The 20567-nt window shown below is 38.3% G+C and overlaps 1 protein-coding gene across 5 annotated transcripts in view; it reads left to right on the top strand.

The window, feature by feature from the left end:
- Positions 1 to 20567, top strand: part of UNC13B (unc-13 homolog B) — a 250768-nt gene that overhangs the window by 53197 nt on the left and 177004 nt on the right. The window lies entirely within an intron of this gene.

The raw sequence follows: 20567 nt of genomic DNA, 5'->3' as shown, positions 1-20567 counted from the left end.
CAAATACCATATGGTTCCACTTACTTGTGGAATTTCAGAAACAAAGGATCAAAGGGGAAAAAGATAAACCAAGGAACAGGCTCTTAGCTATAGAGGACAACTGATGGTTACCAAAGGGAGGTGGTGGGGGCGAGGGTTGGGTGAAACAGGTCATGGGGATTAAGGAGTGCACTTGTTGTGATGAGCATTGGGTAATGTATGAAAGTGTTGAATCACTGTATTTTACACCTGAAACTAACATGTAACACTATATTAACCAACTGGAATTAAAAACTAAAAAAAATAAATAAATAAGTAAAAGGAGGGGCGTCTGGGTGGCTCTGTTGGTTAAGTGTTTGCCTTTGGCTCAGGTCATGATTTCAGAGGCCTGCGATCTAGCCCCACATTGGGCTCTCTGCTTAGTGGGGAGTCAGCTTCTCTCTGTCTCTGTCAAATACATAAAATCTTAAAAAAAAAAAGTAAAAGTACAAGAAATTGTAGGAATGAGTTGAATACCTGAAAATAAGAAATGAAAGGAGCCAAGGAACCCAGTTACAGGTTGGGAAGTTAAGTTGAAGATGGGTCTAGCATATAATTCAGGACTGAGTTGAGATATTAGGTCCTTTGCTGGTTTTTTGTTTGTCAAATAAATAAAGTATTTTTAAAAAAATAAAACAAAATAAATCTGCAAAAAAAAAAAAATGCAGATAGCTAGCTCACGTGGGCAGAGCAGCAGAGTCAGAGGGGTAAGGAGTAGCGGACTCTCCCCTGAGTAGGGAGCCCGATGCAGGGCTGGATCCCAGGACTCTGGGATCATGACCTGAGCTAAAGGCAGATGCTTAGCCCATTGAGCCATCCAGGCACCCCAGATTTATTTATTTTACAGAGAGCATATGAGTGGGGGGGTGGGCAGAGACAGAGAATCTCAAACAGATTCCCTGCTGTGCGCAGAGCCTGAGGCAGGGTTCCATCTCACAACCATGAGATTATGACCTGAACCAAAATCAGGAGCCACCCAGGCATCCCCCTTTGCTGTTTTTTTGTTTTGTTTTGTTTTCATTTTTTGTTGGATTTCAAAATAAAAAGAGTTGACTATAGGAGCCCTTCATGGGGCCGGATGCTAATTAAATTGTTGTTTTGATACTGAAACTGGAGGAAGAATGTCCTTCAGCTGTGATAGTTAGAGTCAAACACAATCTGGGCATCACCTTATTAGATTCTGAGATCCTTGAGGGCAGAGACAGTATCATTTTCTTTCTTAGTCTGTTATGTGGCACATTGCCTGATAGTAGGCATGTTGAAGGAATGAAATTGAAGGAATGAATGATATTGAAGGAATGAAAAATGAAGAAGGAAAATGGAAAAACATCTGTGTATCAGAGTCTGTTAATGCTCATCTGTTCTGCCTTGGCTCTAGAAGCAAATTCATAATCCTTCACAGAATTTATTTTCACAGATCTTTCTTCACCATCTCTGCCTCTACTACATTAATGCACATTAAGTACTCTCATCTCTTGTCTGGACTACTGAAATAGCTTTCTAATTTATCTTTTTTCTTTCATTTGTGCACCCCCTTTTTTACAGATTTTATTAATTTGAGAAAGAGTGTGAGTGAGCACAAGCAGGGGGAGCAGCAGAGGGAGAGGGAGAAGCAGACTCCCCACTGAGCAGGGAGCTCAATATGGAGCTCGATCTCAGGACCCTGTGATGATCTGAGCCTAAGGCAGCAACTTAACCAATTGAGCCACCCAGGTGCCCCTCATTTGTGCTTCTCTGGGGGTACATTCTCCAAACAATAGTCAGAGCTATCTTCTAAAAATGTAAATTGGGTCATGTCGCCTGTCTACCCCGATCTTCCAGTGACTTCTCATTATATATCTTACACTTTTAAAATCGGTTCTAGGGGCACCTGGATGGCTCAGTGGGTTAAAGCCTCTGCCTTCGGCTCAGGTCATTATCCCAGGGTCCTGGGATCGAGCCCATATCGGGCTCTCTGCTCAGCGGGGAGCCTGCTTCCTCCTTTCTCTCTGCCTGCCTCTCTGCCTACTTGTGATCTCTGTCTGTCAAATAAATAAAATCTTTAAAAATAAAATAAAATAAAATCTGTTCTATTTACTGAATTAGAAGAACTGATACTCTGATACTGAAGGATTCTTTTATAAAGTGTTTCTATTCCCCATCTCTTCCCTCCCACCCCAAAAATATACCTGGAAAAACGACATTGGCAGGCAGAAAAGCTTCAAAAGAAGTATGTTTTAAGACTCAAGATCCAATTAAAACATGAATGGGAATGTTCTTCTACCTCTTTAACCACCTCATCCAGTTCCTCAGGAAGGGTTTCTAATATATATACATGACAGGCACCGACTGAGCCTTCCTTTCTCTAGGTCTGAAGGAAGAAATAATTACTAAATTCCTTAAGCCTTTTCCACTCAAAATGAAGGAATCTAACAAGGATACCTATCCATACTATCCAGGCCATGAGAATGGCAGTCTACCGTATTGATTAAGAGTATAGGTAGATCTTGAATTCAGATTGCCTGAATTTGAGTCCCAGCTCTTTTACTATATAACTTTGGGCAAGTTGTTTAAACCCCTTTAAGACCCAGTTTCCTTATCTATAACATGGAAATAATACTGCTGCTTATCTGAAAGTTTCTGTAGGGATTAAGAGAGCATTTAAGAGATTAGGTACAGTTAGTGTGTTTTCAAAAATGTTAGTTGTAGTTATTGTTTTTGCAGTTTTCAGTATTACCACTATAATCCTACCCCATTCCAAGGATGTGTAATATTTATTTCTGTTATAGCATTTGTGTTGTAACTTTCTGTTTCTACATTTATTTTCCCAGACACTTTAAGAGGCTCATTTTAAAATTTGTATTCCACAGTGCCCAGTATACTTTAAAAAAAAATATTTTATTTATATATTTGTGGGAGAGGGAGAGCACAAGCAGGGGGAGCAGCAGGCAGAGGCAGAGGGAGAGGGAGAAGCAGGCTCCCCGCCGAGCAAGGAGCCAAATGTAGGACTCGATCCTAGGACCCTGGGGTCCTGACCTGAGACGAAGGCAGATGCTTAACCCACTGAGCCACCCAGGCATCCCATCCCATGCCTAGTATACTTGACATGCCATCTATATTTGGATTAATCTGAATAATACTAACATTTGAGTTCCTCTAAATTAGTGGACTTTTATACAGAGTACACAGACTTACAAAAGATTGATTAAAAAAAAAGCAAGCTTTAATATTGCTTACTGAGATCTAGTGGGGAAGAAAGGGATAATTCCTTTGCTAAATACAAAAATTGAGAGTCACATATTTTTGCTATATACTGACATCAAAGAAAGATGCGTAGGTTTCTTTTGTCAGCCTTTGGGTCCCCAAAGAACCTTAGCCCTTCAACCACCAGTTCCATTGTCTATAGTTGTCCCAATGAAGTGGCCATTGGTACTTTTGTTTTATGGAGCCAACTACATGTGGTCTAGACTCTTTTAATATGTCCAGGCATTCAGGGACTGGGCACAGATAATCCCTTGCTTCTTGAAAAATACTGAAGTAAAAAGTCAATCATATATGTTATATGTAGCATTGGCACTTAAACTCAAAATTGCTTTACTATAATTAGATTGCATCAACTAATTTTATATGTAAGGCCCACAGATTTCTAATTACTTTAGGGAATTGTTAGTTGGGTTACTAAAGAAAGTCTTGCGGCAAAAAGGCATTTATGTTATTTGGAAGAGTGTTATAGGTTCCAAAAAAAGGAATTGTTTCAGGAACTTCTTAGCAAAATTATACTCAACAAATTTTAGAGAAATGATATGATGGGGAAAAAAAAAGAATCCTGTCCTTAAAGAGCTTTTGCTCATTATTGGAGTTAAGATTTTGATATAAAAGCTGGGTGAGAGGAGAGAAAGAAAGCAAGCAGTACATAAAAACTGCTATGGTAATTTGGAACAAAGAAACAGTATTTTTGACTGATAGTATTTGGGGAAAAAATTGGGAAGTTTAGTAGGAGAGATAGTATTTGTGTTTGGTGTTGAAAATGAGGAATATTTTGAACATGTGGAAATGAAGTATACTGTGACTGTCTTTATTCAGGACAGTAGTCATATTAATAATATGAAATCTAGGGGCACCTGGGTTGCTCAGTGGGTTAAGCCTCTGCCTTCAGCTCAGGTCATGATCTCAGGGTCCTGGGATCGAACCGCGAGTGGGGCTCTCTGCTCAGCGGGGAACCTGCTTCCCTTCCTTTCTCTGCCTGCCTCTCTGCCTGCTTGTGATCTCTGTCTGTCAAATAAATAAAATCTTAAAAAAATAATATACAATCTACTTCTTGGCTATTATTTTTAAAAAAGATTTATTCCTTTATTTTAGAGAGAGAATGTGCATGTCGGGGGGTAGGAGCAGAGGGAGAGGGAGAGAATCCCAAGCAGACTCCCTGCTGAGCACAGCCCAGCGTGGGGGCTTGATCTCACAACCCTGAGATTTTGACTTAAGCCTCCATTAAGAGTTGGAAGTTCAACTGACTGAGCCACTCAGGTGCCCCCTTCCAGGCCATTTTTGATATGAGTATATTTTGATAGGAGATTATGAGTATGAGTAGTCATTGTAATAGCTGATATTTATTGACTGCCCATTCTATGCCAGAATCTGTTTTGAGTGCTTGACATTTATTAACTCAGTTTTCACAAACCTGTTATCTTTATTTTAAAGGAAATGAAACATGAGGCCCTGACAGATTAAGTAATTAACTTGCTCAAGATCATATGGTAATAAATGGAAGTAACTTGGGTTCCAACCTCTGTAGTCAGATTCTAGGACCAACCACGACTGACTATTAAGCTGGATGTTTTTTTCTCTTTCTCTCTCTTTTAATGATTTTATTTATTTATAGGAGAGAGAGCAGGGTAGGAACAGAGGGAGAAGAATAGCAGATCCCACATTGAGTGCATAGCTTGATGCAGAGCTTGATCTCAGAATCCTGAGGTAATGACCTGAGCTGAAACGGAGTTGGATGCTCAATCTACTGAGCACTCCAGGTGCCTCTAAATATTTTCTCCTTTTTTTCCTGCCTTTTTCTTTCCTGCTAGATGTTGCTTTTTTTTTTTTAAATAATATATATATTTTTTACATGTGCATATAATTTAAACAGCCAGTCAGGGGCACTTGGGTGGCTCAGTGGGTTAAGCCTCTGCCTTCAGCTCAGGTCATGATCTCAGGGTCCTGGGATGGAGCCCTGCATCGGGCTCTCTGTTTGGCAGGGAGCCAGCTTCTCCCTCTCTCTCTGCTTGCCTTTCTGCCTACTTGTGAACTCTCTGTCTGTCAAATAAATAAATAAAAATTAAAAAAAAATAAACAGCCAATCAGTAAACATTATAAATTTTGTTAGGACGAACATCAGTCCCCCCCCCCCCCCCCCCCCCCCCCTCCCATTAGAAGTGTAAGTTTAGTGCTTGCTATTGTAGACAAGGTATGGGAGGAGAAGCTGTGTACCTGTTCCACTCTCCTCTTGAGATAAGTATTGCTTGCTTTCCTTATGCTTTACTTTACCTTGGGGTGTGGGGTGGCCGGCATTCAGTGCATCTCCAGTTCTATACGGAGATGCCAGCCATGAGTTATAGCCATTGCTCAGCTCTCCCAGTCTTTGACTTTCCTGTTAAGAACTTCATCACCTTTTTCCTTCATCTCTCTTCAAGTTCTCACTGTCTAGGTACAGACAGGTAGCTATCCTCTCTAACTTGGGATTCTGTAACAGCTTTTTTTTTAAGATTTTGTTTATTTTTGTGTGAGAGAGAGTGAGTGAGCACAAGCAGGGGAGTGGCAGGCTGAGATGGAGGAAGAAGCAGGCTCCTTGCTGAGCAAGGGAGCCCTTTGCAGGACTAGATCCTAGGACCCTGGGATCATGGCTTGAGCCAAAGGCAGACGCTTAACTGAGCCACCCAGGTGTCCCTGCAACAGACAGAAGTTGATCCTCAACTTGCCTTCCTCCAGTTTATTCTCTGTACTGTAGCCAGAATAAATTTTATAAAATGTGGATCTGATCAGGGCACTACCCTGCTTAAAATCCCTCAGATTCCTAACGTGGTTACAAGGCCCTTCATGGCTTTCTCTTTAACTTTTGCCATTTCTTACCCTCACTCTTTAAGTTCTGATTATAATCAGACTACCAGTGATTCCTCAAAATACTTTTTCTCCCCTCACCTTTGATGATACATCTAAAAGGAAAGATATGAAGAGAACTGTCAAATGCTCAGCCTAGCTTCATGAAAACCCCCAAAGTCACACAACTAGGAATCAGTCTCTCTGAGTAGAGAGAACTTAAAAGTTTGGGAACTAAAAGATTGTTCAGGAATGAATGAAATTCTAATAAACAGGCTATCTTGTTAACCCTTTAGCCTCAGGAATTTGTCAATATGGAGCAGAGACAGTGATTTTTTGTTCTTTATTGCCCCCCCCACCCCTAATTTGGCCTTACTCCCAACTCTCAGACTTGTGTCTGTGAGTTACATTTCTTTCCCCTAAGTGGCTGATTGATTTGGTCAGTGATTACCCCTTATAAATGTTTACTTTTGGCACAGTTTTTCTTCAGGACATTTGTTGAGCTGCTGCTGCTTTGTAGCCTTTGGGCTTGAGAATCACCCTTGGTATAATCAAAGGAGGACAGGATGTTAGGGTTACGTTTTGGGCACAAGTACTTAAAAATATGAAGAATTGCACTGGGCTTTTTTCCTTAGCTCAGGGCCAATGATGAGGTATTTATTTTAGTGAGGCACCTAGAGCATAATGGGCTCCTTTTTCATATATGAATGGTAACTGGGTGGGTAGAGAGTTCCTTGCTTGTAATATTTTGTTGTTAGAAGCTATAGATAGATGGCGCTTTTTTTCTTTTTTTAAGATTTTATTTTCAAGACTGGTTAGTGGAGCATGTGATTCTTGATCTCCGGATTATAGGTTTGAAACCTGTGTTAGATGTAGAGATTACTTTAGTGGGGTTTTTTTTTTTTTTTTTTTTTGAAGATTTTTTTTTTTTTTTTAATTTGTCAGAGAGAGAGAGAGGGAGAGAGCAAGCACAGGCAGACAGAGTGACAGGCAGAGGCAGAGGGAGAAGCAGGCTCCCTGCCGAGCAAGGAGCCCGATGTGGGACTCAATCCCAGGATGCTGGGATCATGACCTGAGCCGAAGGCAGCCGCTTAACCAACTGAGCCACCCAGGCGTCCCAGATGTAGAGATTACTTAAAAAAAAAAAAACAGTCTTAAAAATTTTTCCCCCTCATGTTTACCTCAGTATACTTATCTCACTGAGCTTCCTTTTTATTTTTGTCTATCTCTTATCAAGCTTCCTTAGTATTTTAGTCTTTTACCTTTTCTCTTTTACTTCTATGACTCCATTAAAAAAATAACTAGAGGCTCTGGAATACTACCTAGAATCTTCTTTTTGTAATCCATAATTTCAAAAGTGTCTCTTTACCTTTGAATGTTATGTTCTTACATGGTTTTAGAATCATTTCATGGTCTGTTTCTTTTTTTTTTTAATGGTCTTTTTATTTATTTTTAATTTTTTTTAAAAAAAGATTTTATTTATTTATTTGACAGAGATCTCAAGTAGGTCGAGAGGCAGACAGAGAGAGAGGAGGAAGCAGGCTCCCCATTGAGTGGAGAGCCTGATGCGGGGCTCCATCCCAGGACCCTGGGACCACGACCCGAGTTGAAGGCAGAGGCTTTAACCCCCTAAGCCACCCAGTCTCCCCTCATGGCCTTTTTAGAAACAATTTAAATGGAGGCTCCTGGGTGGCTCAATTGGTTAAGCGTCTGACTCTTGATTTCCACTCAGGTCATGATCTTAGGGTCATGAGATCAAGCCATGCATTTGGCTCTGTGCTGGGCTTGGAGCCTGCTTAAAATTCTTTCTCTCCCTGTCTCTTCTACCTTTCCCTCTCTAAAAGCAAACAAAAACAATTTAAATGTTCTTTTTTTCCTTCCATGAATAATGAGATTTTCATTCATATGTGGCTTTCCCCTCATCCCTCTCTCCTCCTCAAAACAGGCAAATGACCATTTCTTAGATGATGTCACTTCCACTTCCTCTTAGATTTTAACATACGATCCTCATTGCCGGTTAAGTAATGTGGCAACCTCAAGGGAATGAGGAGGGAGCCCTGGCTGCAAGGTACTCTTTTAGGGGAAACTTATCTTTTTGTAGGATTTTGTTTTCAGAAAAGTTGCTATGTCAGGTTCAGCTCTAATACGGCCACCCCACTGCTTTGAATGGCTCTGTTTTGTGTAGCTACCTTTGCTACACTAGAAAATGGTTTGCCACTTGTGCAACTAACATTAATGCCCCAGGCTTTCTGGTATAACTACTCTCAAATTCTGCCAAGTTGATCTCCAGGTGCTGTACCTCACCTTATGAGAGGAGGGTCCTTCCCACTGCTTCAGTAAGAATGTTCCTCCAATGCCAAGACCCTCTTTGAGCTCCTGTCCACAACTCTTCTCAAATTCTGCTAGTTTGCTACTTCCATGTGCATAGTATGTATCAGGAATTCCAAAAATCTTTAAACATTTTGTACACTTCTCTAATTTCAGGCTTTCCCTGTTTTGTGTGTCTTTGTATTTCAGTAAGAATTTATCAAGTGATTTGTCAGGGCCAAGTAGGAGTAAGACTTGCATTCTCAGTCTGTGGTCCCAAGAAGTCTTGGGACTTTATCAGAGTACCTTTGATAAAGAAACTTTTTTATTTTTTTAAAAGATTTTATTTATTTATTTGATAGAGACACAGTGAGAAAGGGAATACAAGCTGAGGGAGTCGGAGAGGGAGAAGCAGGCTCCCCACTGAGCAGGGAGCCTGATGCTGGCCTCTATCCCAGGACCCTAGGATCATGACCTGAGCCGAAGGCAGACGCTTAACGACTGAGCCACCCAGGTACCCCAAGAAACTTTTTTTTAAAAAAGTTTTTATGGGGGCGCCTGGGTGGTTCAGTGGGTTAAGCCGCTGCCTTCGGCTCAGGTCATGATCTCAGGGTCCTGGGATTGAGTCCCGCATCGGGCTCTCTGCTCAGCAGGGAGCCTGCTTCCCTTCCTCTCTCTCTGCCTGCCTCTCTGCTTACTTGTGATCTCTCTCTGTCAAATGAATAAATAAAATCTTTAAAAATAAATAAATAAATAAATAAATAAAGTTTTTATGTATTTCTTTGACAGAGAGAGCGCGGACACACAAGCAGGGGGAGTGGCAGGCAGAGGGAGAAGTAGGCTCCGCAGGGAGCCTGATGATGATGATGATGATGATGATGATGGTGATGCAGTACTCCATCCCAGTACTCTGGGATCATGACCTGAGCTGAAGGCAAATACTTAACCAACATTAAGTTGAGGTACCCAGGTGTCTTTTAAGGACCAAATTTCATTTTCCCTCATAAAAATGAACAGCTTAAGGCAGTGTAAAAAAAAATAATTTGTAAATGTGTGATTCATGGGAGAATGATTTAATACATAATATGGTACTTAGAACATGATTATTTTAGGGAACCATTAAAAATGATAGTTGTAAAGACTGGATAGACATGAAAAAATATTTGCTATCACTTTAAGAGGAAAATGATTTTTCATTGTATAGTTTTCTTTTTAGAGTGTTCAACTTTGCTGGTTACTCATAAAGAAGGGGAAAGGAAAAAGGACATCTTGTTAGCCAGTCGTAACAGCTAAGTCAACTCCTATGGTCAGGTGACTGACAGAAGTCACAGTTGTGCAATTTTATGTCCAAGTATTTGACAAATGTAAAAGTGTAATACAACAAAATATACAAATTAATAATTGCAGGTAATCATGTATACACACATAAATATGTGTGCCATGCCATATTGAAAACAGCAGTGGGATTATTGTTTCTTGAGTAGAACAAGCTTGAACAAGGCAGGTTAGCCATTCCGTATATCTGAGGAACCAGGTCACCGGATGCAGTCAGTGTGCATAGGATTATTTCCTGTAATCTCAAGGGTGCCCGTTGTAGATTTGATTCTTCAGCAAGGTCAGAGATATTCAAGAGCTGAAGTTAATGGTTTGAGGGTTAGGCACAGTGTATCTTCTTTTATTTTTGCTTTTTATTTATAAGGAGTTTGTGGCCAAATGCTCTTTCTGTGGACTCTCCTTAGTCCTGACTTCCAGGGTTTCCAAGTTTGCTGGAGTATTAAAGGGCCTAAGTGTTGAGTTATGACTTTTTTTTTAAAGTACATAAGGGTAGTGTGAAATTAGATGATAAAAGGGGATTGGAGCCCTTCCTAGTTTTGTCTGTGAGAATACTACTTTTAAATTAGTTTTGTAATTAGATAGATATCAAGTTAGTTTATCCATCTGTTTTTTTTTTTTTAACAATTTGAGGGCGCCTGGGTGGCTCAGTGGGTTAAGCCGCTGCCTTCGGCTCAGGTCATGATCTCAGGGTCCTGGGATCGAGTCCCGCATCGGGCTCTCTGCTCAGCAGGGAGCCTGCTTCCCTCTCTCTCTCTCTGCCTGCCTCTCTGCCTACTTGTGATCTCTGTCTGTCAAATAAATAAATAAATAAAATCTTTAAAAAAAAAAAAAAACAATTTGAGGAAATTGTTGATAGTGTAGAGTTGTATAATGTTTTATTTTAAATACATATTTAATGCTTTTCAAACTTTAAACCTTTCAGACTTCCAAATTAATACCTGTTTGTTTTAATAAGTGGACAATATGAAGATATGTAAGGATTTAAAAACTTCAAAAAATTTGATAACCTTACATCTATCCCTGTCTCATTTCCTGAGGTAACTAACCGCCAACATGGCGTGTATCTTTCTACGCCTTTCTTATTCCTATTTGTAAGAAATATACAAGCATATATACATATATATATATTTTAAAGATTTTTATTTAGTTATTTGACAGAGATCACAAGTAGGCAGAGAGGCAGGCAGGCAGGCAGGGGTGGGGCGGAGGGGTGGGGAAGCAGGCTCCCCGCTGAGCAGAGAGCCCCATGTGTGGTTTGATCCCAGGAACCTGGGATCATGACCCCAGTGGAAGGCAGAGGCTTAACCTAATGAGCCATCCAGCACCTCTACATATATATTTTTGTTTCCTTTTTAAAATAACAGGTTTTTTTTTTAGGTAATTCACATACTATACAATTTATCCACTTAAAGTTTACATTGCAGTGGTTTTTAGTATATTCAGAGTTGTTCAACCATCAGTGTAATCAGTTCTAGAACATTATCACCCCAAAAGAAACACCTTACCCATTAGCAGTTACTCTGCTTTTCCCCCCCAATCTCTCTAGTCTTAGGCGCCTGCTAATCTGCTTTTTCTCTTCATAGAATTACTTTTCTGATATTTTATATAAAAGGAATTATTCACTATAATTGTCTTTTATGGGTGGTTTCTTTCACTTAATATAATGTTTTTGAAGTTTATTCAAGTTTTAGCTTTCATCAGTACTTTTATCCCTTTTATGGCTGAATGAGATTACATTGTTTGGATATACCATACTTTGTTTTCTGTTCATCTGTTAATAGACGTTTGGGTTGTTTCAGCTTTTGAGTTATTATGAATAATGCTGCTAAGAACATTCATGTACAATTTTTTTAAAAAATTGAAGCAGAACTCATAAAACATACAATTAACCATTTTAAATTAAAATTCAGTGACATTTAGTATATTTAAAATGGTTGTACAATCACCACCTCTCTAAAGTTTTCAGACTTTTTCATCATCCTAGAACACCTCATAATTATTAAGTAATCACTCCTTCTTCCTTTATCTCCTGGTAACCATGAATCTGATTTCTGGCTTTTCCAATTTTGGATATATTATATCATGTAAAAAGAATCATGCAGGGGGCGCCTGGGTGGCTCAGTGGGTTGAGCCTCTGCCTTCGGCTCAGGTCATGATCTCAGGGTCCTGGGATCAAGTCCCACATCGGGCTCCCTGCTCGGCAGGGAGCCTGCTTCCTCCTCTCTCTCTGCCTGCCTCTCTGCCTACTTGTGATCTCTGTCTGTCAAATAAATAAATAAAATCTTAAAAAAAAAAAGAATAATGCAGTATGTAGTCCTTTGTGACTGGTTGCTTTCATTTAGTATAATGTTTTCAACCTTTTTGCATGTTGTAGCATTTATCAGTAGTTCATTCTTTTTTTTTTTTAAATATATTTAATTTATTTATTAGAGAGAGAGAGAGAAAGCATGAGAGGTGGGAGGGGCAAAGGGAGAGGGAGAAGAAGCAGGGTCCTGGCTGAGCAGGGAGCCCTATATGGGGCTGGGTCCCAGGACCCTGAGATCATGACCCAAGCTGAAGGCAAACACCCAACCAACTGAGCCACCCAGGTGCCCCTCAGTATTTCATTCTTTTTTATGGCTGAATAATATTCTGTATAGATACATCACATTTTATTTATCTATTTATTAGTTCATGGACATTTGGGTTGGATACTATGAATATTGCTTGATATTATGAGTAATGTTACAAACGTTTGTATACATGTTTTGGTGTGGGCATGTGTTTTCATTTTTCCTGGATATATACCTGAGAGTGGAATTGTTCCTAGGAGCCAAATGGTAGCTCTGTATATAATGTTTTGAGGAACTGTGAACTGTTGTTACAGTATCTGTACCATTGTACATTTCCAACCAGCGGTGAATATTGATTCCAATTTTTTCCATATCCAAGCCAGTAAGGTATTTTTTTTATTTTACCCATCCCATTGGGTATGAAATGGTATCTCATTTGCGAATACTAATTTTGATTTACATTTTTGTTTTGTTTTCACATACATTTCCCTAATAACTAATGATGTTGAACATCTTTCATGTGTTTGTTGGTCATTTGTATATCTTCTTTGGAAAAGCATCTATTCAAATTCTTTGCACATTTTATTTGACAGAGATCACAAGTAGGTAGAGAGGCAGGCAGAGAGAGAAGGGGGGAAGCAAGCTCCCTGCTGAGCAGAGAGCCCGATGTGGGGCTCCATCCCAGGACTCTGGGATTATGACCCGAGCCGAAGGCAGAGGCTTTAACCCACTGAGCCACCCAGGCGCCCCTCTTAGCACATTTTTAATCAGGTTATTTTTATTAAGTTACAGAGGTTTTTTATATATTCTAGATACAAAACCCATGTATATGCTTTGCAAATATTTTCTCCCATTCTCTGGTTATATTTTCACTTCCTTAATCGTGTCCTTTGACAAGAAAATTTAAGTGTGAAGTTCAATTTATTTTTCTTTTGTTGTTTGTGTTTACGTGTTTTATATAAGAAAACATCACCTAATTTATTTATTTATTTTTTTTTTTTTAAAGATTTTATTTATTTATTTGACAGAGAGAAATCACAAGTAGATGGAGAGGCAGGCAGAGAGAGAGAGAGGGAAGCAGGCTCCCTGCTGAGCAGAGAGCCCGATGCGGGCCTCGATCCCAGGACCCTGAGATCATGACCTGAGCCGAAGGCAGCGGCCCAACCCACTGAGCCACCCAGGCGCCCACATCACCTAATTTAAAGTCATAAAGATTTACGTCTGTGTTTTCTAAGACTTTTCATAGTGTGAGCTCTTACAGTTAGGTCTTAGATCTATTTTGAGTTATGAGATTTTTTGTTTGATTTTACAAAACAATCACATGAAGTGTATTATATATTTTACTTGATAATACATCCTGGATATCTTTTCTGGTCATTAATATCTTTTGTATTTTAAAAGTCTATGAATAAAAAAAGTCTATGAGTAAAAGAAGGTGTTGCTTTTCTCATTTGTAAACTTCCCATTCTGGAGCATTGATATCTTTGAGTCTACCTGCAGTCACCTTTGCCAGCTGTGTATTGATCCAGACTCTGTTCCAAACCAAACTTTAGACCACTTGCTTTCAGGCTGTACTTTGATTTCCGTTTTAATGTATCCATCCATTTTGAGCTAAACTAAAACATCGGTTTTGTATAGTTAAATGCTACTGGGGAGGTGTAATCTAAGACATATTTGGCCTTTCATATAAACCATTCATATTATGACTATCACTCTGATTATTTCAAGGGAATATTTTTGCTGCTTTGTGTTAGATGATCAACAAGTGCCAAAACTGAGATGATACAGTTATTAGAATCACCTGACAAGGATTTTAAAACTGCCGTCATAAAAATGCTCCAGTCAACAATTATAAATGCACTTGAAATAAATGAATAGCTAGAAAATCTCAGGAAAGAAATAGAAAATCTAAAGAAGAACCAAGTGGAAATTTTTTTTTTTTTTAAGATTTTATTTATTTATTTGTCAGAGAGAGAGAGGGAGAGAGAGCGAGTACAGGCGGACAGAATGGTAGGCAGAGGGAGAAGCAGGCTCCCTGCTGAGCAAGGAGCCCGATGCGGGACTCGATCCCAGGACGCTGAGATCATGACCTGAGCCGAAGGCAGCTGCTTAACCAACTGAGCCACCCAGGTGTCCCACAAGTGGAAATTTTAGAAATAAAAAATATAATCACCAAAAAACCCTCAATGAATTATCCCAGTGGCAGAATGAAGAGAGCGAAGGTTCAGTGAACTTGAAGATAGGATAATAGAAACTGTGCTGTTTCAATAAGAGAAAATAGACTGAAAAAAGTAAAGAGAATCTCAGAGACCTGTGGGATTACTGGAAAAGATCTGATACTCATGTCATCAGAATTTCAGAGGGGAAAAAGAGGATGGGGATGAAAAAGTATTCAAAGAAACAATGGCTTGAAAGCTTTTCAAATTGGCAAAAAGCATAAATCTACAAATTTAAGAAGCTGAGCATAATAAAAGAAGTCCACACCGAGAAACGTCATAATTAAACGTTGGTAAATTAAAGACAAAAATCTTGAAAGCAGCAGAAGAGAAATATACAGAGTAAAAACAGTTTAAATGACAGTGAATTTCTCATTAGAAACCATGGAGACCAGAAGGAAGTGGTACAACACTTTTCAAATGCAGGAAGAAAAAGACAGTCAACTCAAAATTCTATATTCAGTGAAAATATCTTTGAAGAATGAACATGTTCTTAGATGAAGAAAGTTCTTCAAGCAGTAAGGAAATGATAAAAGAAGAAATCTAGGAACATCAGGAAGAAAGAACAATGGAAAGAGAAAAATGTGGATAAATAAAATAGGCTTCTTGAGTTTCTAAAGTATGTTCAATATTTGGAATCTTGTTCTATGTGGTTCTTATCTTTTTTTTTTTAAAGATTTTATTTATTTATTTGACAGAGAGGGATCATAAGTAGGCAGAGGGAGAGAGAGATGAGGAAGCAAGCTCCCTTCTGCGCAGAGAGCCCGATGCAGGGTTCGATCCGAGTACCCTGAGATCATGACCTGAGTGGAAGGCAGAGGCTTAACCTTAACCCACTGAGCCACCCAGGTGCCCCTGGTTCTTATCTTTGTAGTGGAAATATTTAAGATCATTGTAATAGAAGTAGAGGAATGAATGGTAAGGTGACTTAAAGGCAATATAACAGCTTCTATACTTCACTTGAACTGGTAAGATGTTGACAACCTTAGACTGTGATGTTATATGTGTAAAATGTAATACTAAGGGATACTGCTAAAATCTGTACAAAGTGATACATTAAAATATGCTACAAATAAAAATGGAGTTAAAAAAAAAAAAGTTTAGTAACCCACAGGAAGTCAAGAAAATAGAAAAAAAACCTGAGAACAAACAGAAAACAAAAAATGACAGACTTAAGCCCTAACAGTTTAAGAATTACATTAGATGTAAATGATCAAGGTACATAAGAGTTTGGCAGAATGGATATAAAAACATAGCTCTATATTAATACATAGAACAGTTTGGTTGGACCTCAGGGTCATTATGCTGAGTGGAAAAAGGCCATCTTGAAAGACCACTTTCTTTTATTTTTATTTATTTTTTAAAGCTTTTAAAAAAATTCGATAGGGAAAGACAGCAAGAGAGGGAACACAAGCATGGGGGGTAGGAGCTGCAGAAGCAGACTTCCTGCTGAGCAGGGAGCCTGATGTGGGACTCGATCCCAGGATCCCAGTATCATGACCTGAGCTGAAGGCAGATGCTAAACAAATGCGCCACCCAGGTGCCCCAATTTCCTGGTTTTGATATTGTAATATCATTGTGTATGATTATATAAGATTTCTGTAAGATTTAACTGTTGGGGGAAACTGGGTGAAGAGTACCTTGGATCCCTCTATTATCATTGCAACTCTCTGTAAATCTATAATTATTTCAAAGTTAAAGTCCTATAATAAACATTGTGTTCAATATTGAAACGTTAAAAAATAATTATTTATGTGTATACACACACACTCACAAACACATAAAGGAATCACTTAGCCATAAAAAGGATGAGATGTTACCATTTGCAACAACATAGGTAGACCTAAAGGGTATTGTGCTGAGCGAAATAAGTAAGAGAAAGACAGATACAATACGATTTTACTTGTAAATGGAATCTAAAAAATAAATGAATAGACAAAACACAGAAATAAACTCGTAAATACCATTATGTGAGGGGGTTGGGATGGTGGGGGAGATGGGCAAAATGGGTGAAGAGTAGATGGAAGATAGAGGCTTCCAGTTATGGAATGAATAAATTATAGGAATGAAGGAAAGATAAAGCATAGGGAATATAGTCAATGGTATTGTAATAGAACTGTATGATGACAGATGGTAACTACACTTGTGGACATGAGAACTTGTTGAATCATTTTGTACACCTGAAACTAATGTAACTATGTATGCATTATACTTCAATAAAGAAATTGACGTTCAAGGTGTTAATATTTTAAAAACTCTGCTTGGGACACCTGGGTGGCTCAGTCAGTTGGGCATCTCCCTTTAGCCCAGGTCATGATCCCAGCATCCTGGGATCAAGTTCTGCATCAGGCTCCTTGCTCAACAGAGAGCCTGCTTCTCTCTCTGCCTCTGACAGCCGCTCCCCCTGTTTGTGCATACACTCCCTCTCTCTGTGTCAAATAAATAAAATCTTAATAAAAATAAATAAAATCTTAAAAAAAAAATCCCGCTTAAAATCAAACAGTTCAAGGGTGCCAGCTTTTATTACTTTCAGTAGTTTATTAGAAGTCCTAACCTCTGCCATAAGATCAGAAAAAGAATGGAAAATTTTAGGTTTGGAAAGAAAGAAAAAAATGATAGATGGTGTGATTTTCTGTAAAGGAAACTAGAGAATCTAGGCCTAAAAGAAGAATGTAACAGAGTTATTGGATTTAAGGTAGTTTTCAAAAGTTAACTACATTTCGGGGCACCTGGGTGGCTCAGTGGGTTCAGCCTCTGCCTTTGGCTCAGGTCATGATTTCAGAGTCCTGGGATCGAGCCTCTATCGGGCTCTCTGCTCAACAGGCAGCCTTCTTCCTCCTCTCTCTCTTGCCTCCCTACTTGTGATCTCTCTTTCTGTGTCAAATAAATAAAATCTTAAAAAAAAAAAAGTTAACCACACTTCTATGTAGTACAAATATGAGTGGCAATAGCAAAAAAAGAGTTCTGTAGTGAGTTCTAGCCAAAGATGTATGGGGCCAAATTAAATTAATTAAACTAAGACATTAGAGAAGGGTTAAATAAATAGACATGCTGTTTTCAAGTATATGAAACCTAAAAATTTTTGTTCTACCTGCCGGCGGAAACCTAAATATTTTTAAAATGTAAAGTTTGCTTATTTGATTTATAGATGTTAAATGCAGTTTTGATCAATCTTAACACTGATTTTGGGAACTTGCCATTTGATTATAAAATTTATAAAGGTTTGGTTATCATCTGAAAACTTGTTTATGTCATAGCAACATTAAGAAATTAATGGGGAAAAACCTTATGTTAAGAGATGCAAAAAAAGGAGTAAGCAAAACACTAAAGAACTAGGCAGGAGTCTCTTGCCTTAGCTGGGATCAAGATTTTAAAAATAACATTATAGTTATATAAAGAAAAGTATGTGATACTTAAATATACATGTATATTATGACAAGTAAAGAAAAGTAAAAAATAGGACATAGGTCAACTTTAATATAGTATTCTAAGATTTAAAATAATGATAGCTGAAGCAATCTTTGTTACTCTCTAAGTATAAGTATCCAAATTCCAAAATAAATCAGTAAAACTAGGTCACCAGCACTTCTGAGGATCTTATTTTTCAAGTAACTCCAGTGCAATTTGACTTTTCAAGTGAATTTTTGTGCTGTTGCTTTTATTAAAATATGCATGTCATGAAAACATTTTACTTTATAAAAATAGGAGTTAATTTAAAAATGGGAACTGAAATGAATGCTTTCTTACATTTCACTGTCCTTTCACATCAATTCTTCTATCTCCCTCTCTCCCCATTTACACAGAAACTCAATATGCAAGAACTTTTATTTTCCAGAACAGACATAATATTCACCTTCTATCTGAAAACCCTGAGGGCTAAGATAATACTTTTTTTTTTTTTTTTTTTACATCTAAGGGCCCACAGATGAGCCGTGTCAGAACCAGGTCTAGAATCTAGGTCTGGTTCCTTGTCCTGTGCTTTTCCCAAATAACTGCAATGGTTTTCTAGCATTAGCTGCTGCTGTTTTAGTTCCACTTCTGCAGAATTAATGTAACATTTCAAGAGTTATCATTGAAATGTTGGCAGACACTCAGATTTTAGGTGCTGTATCTTTATGACAAATACTTAGAAAAACATGTTTCTGTGATTTTCTCAAGGGCCTATGTTTATTATTCCTACTGCTAGAGTAGACCCTGAGTTAGAAATGATTCCATCCAATTCCAAAGAGATAACCTGCAGACACCATGGGCAAACACCACGTCATTAGCCCATTTTAATAGAGCAAATAGACCTAAGACTAGTCAGTAAAGTAGGCTTTTGCAAATATAAACTAGGAAAATCTAATGAGAATGACAACATTGGTAACTTTAGCAAAAAACAATTTTATTAGGAGATGATCTTAAGCTGCATGAATTTACCATTGATATGTACATTGTTTTGTGGATACATGTGCATTTTTCTGGAGAGCAGATCTGTAGCTTTTGTTGAATTATCAAAGGAGTCTAATTTTTAAAAGGTTAAGAATTTATGGTAATACACAATGGGAGGGAAGGCATGTTGGCACAGTTTTGAGGAGGAGCAAGTAATAATAAAAGAGGAAGAGAGGGACTATACCTAGAAAAAGCTGAAACGTGAACAAAATGTGTCTACTTCTACTTTCTGGTATCCTTATGCTGTCTTTCCAAAGGGGATTTAGAAAACTTTCCTTTTTTTTTTATTCTTCTTATTTTTTTTAAGATATATTTTTAAATAGGAAAAGCTCTGGATTTAAGATATTATAATAACTCCTTTGTTTTAGCTCCGTGTTTAACTAGCCCCAAATACCTGTACCCAAACTCTTGGAGATTTTGTGGGGCTAGTGGACTTTGCCTGCCTTTGGAATGTTGGGATTAGGTGATGTTACCTTCATGACAACGTAGAAAAAGATGCTCCAGTGATTTTTTTCCCCATGCCTTTTTAATGCTGTTTCTTATGTCTCTTTTCTTATCTATATTTTACCCATTAGAAGACTTTGATTGCTATCCCACCCTCCTCATTGATCTTTTCTTTGTGGCACATTTCACCCAAACACTGGTTTTTGATTTGTAGACTCATAGTGAATTTTATGATTGGATCTTTCCTCTTTGTGCTTGCATTTTTTTTTTCTTTTCTTTCCCAACTTCCTTAGCGTAGAGACTAGTTTTTTATTTTTTCTTTTCCTTCTGATGCTGCTTTGGCATTCTGGTGAAATGTGAAGAACTAAATTTTTAGTCAGAAGACATAAATCCTTTATCAAGCTCCATTACTTACTATCCATATGATGTTGCCAACAGATTCTTAATCTGACCCTTCCATAGAAGCTCTGTGAGCTTGACTTTTGCTAATCTGTAAAATGGAGATAAAAAGGAAAATTAGCATAAGCTCCAAACATCTCTTAACAGGAAAGGTCCATTGGGGTGCTCTTACTTGCTGGAAATTTACTGTTGTCCTTTAGAACTCTTCTCTGCAGCTTTCTCTAACCAACCCTGCATCTTTGTTTCACTCCCTCAAAATTGAAGTTGGGAGTATTGATTACTGCATCTATGTCAGCTGCCTTTGGCTTCTGTAGTGTGTTTTAGGTCCTGTCTCCCATCTCTCTCAGGATTACTTCAGAAGGAGAGTGTTTTGATACTAAGGAACCCAGAAGACAAATAGCTACCTCATACATTTAATTGTTTTTAGGCAGTTTTTTCCTTGCTTAACACCATTGTTTTAATTTGTAATTCCCTAGTGACATATGATATTGAACATCTCTTCATGGGGTTACTTGCTATCTTGTATATCTTCTTCAGTGAAGTGTCTGTTAATGTCTTTTGTTCATTTTTAAATCAAGTAGTGCGGGCTCAGTCGTTTAAAGCCTCTATCTTTGGCTTGGATCATGATCCCAGGGTCCCTGGGGTCGAGCCCTACATTGGGTTCTCTGCTCAGCAGGAAGCCTGCTTCCTTCCTTCTCTCTCTCTCTCTCTCTCTTTCTCTCTCTCTCTCTCCCTACTCCTGATCTCTGTCAAATAAATAAATAAAATCTTAAAAAAAAATAAATCAAGTTGTGTGTTTTCT

This window comes from Mustela nigripes, chromosome 9 (assembly GCF_022355385.1).
Source record: "Mustela nigripes isolate SB6536 chromosome 9, MUSNIG.SB6536, whole genome shotgun sequence".
NCBI lineage: Eukaryota > Metazoa > Chordata > Mammalia > Carnivora > Mustelidae > Mustela > Mustela nigripes.
The sequence above is the reverse complement of the archived record's forward strand: the minus strand, read 5'-3'. Positions and strand labels throughout refer to the sequence as shown.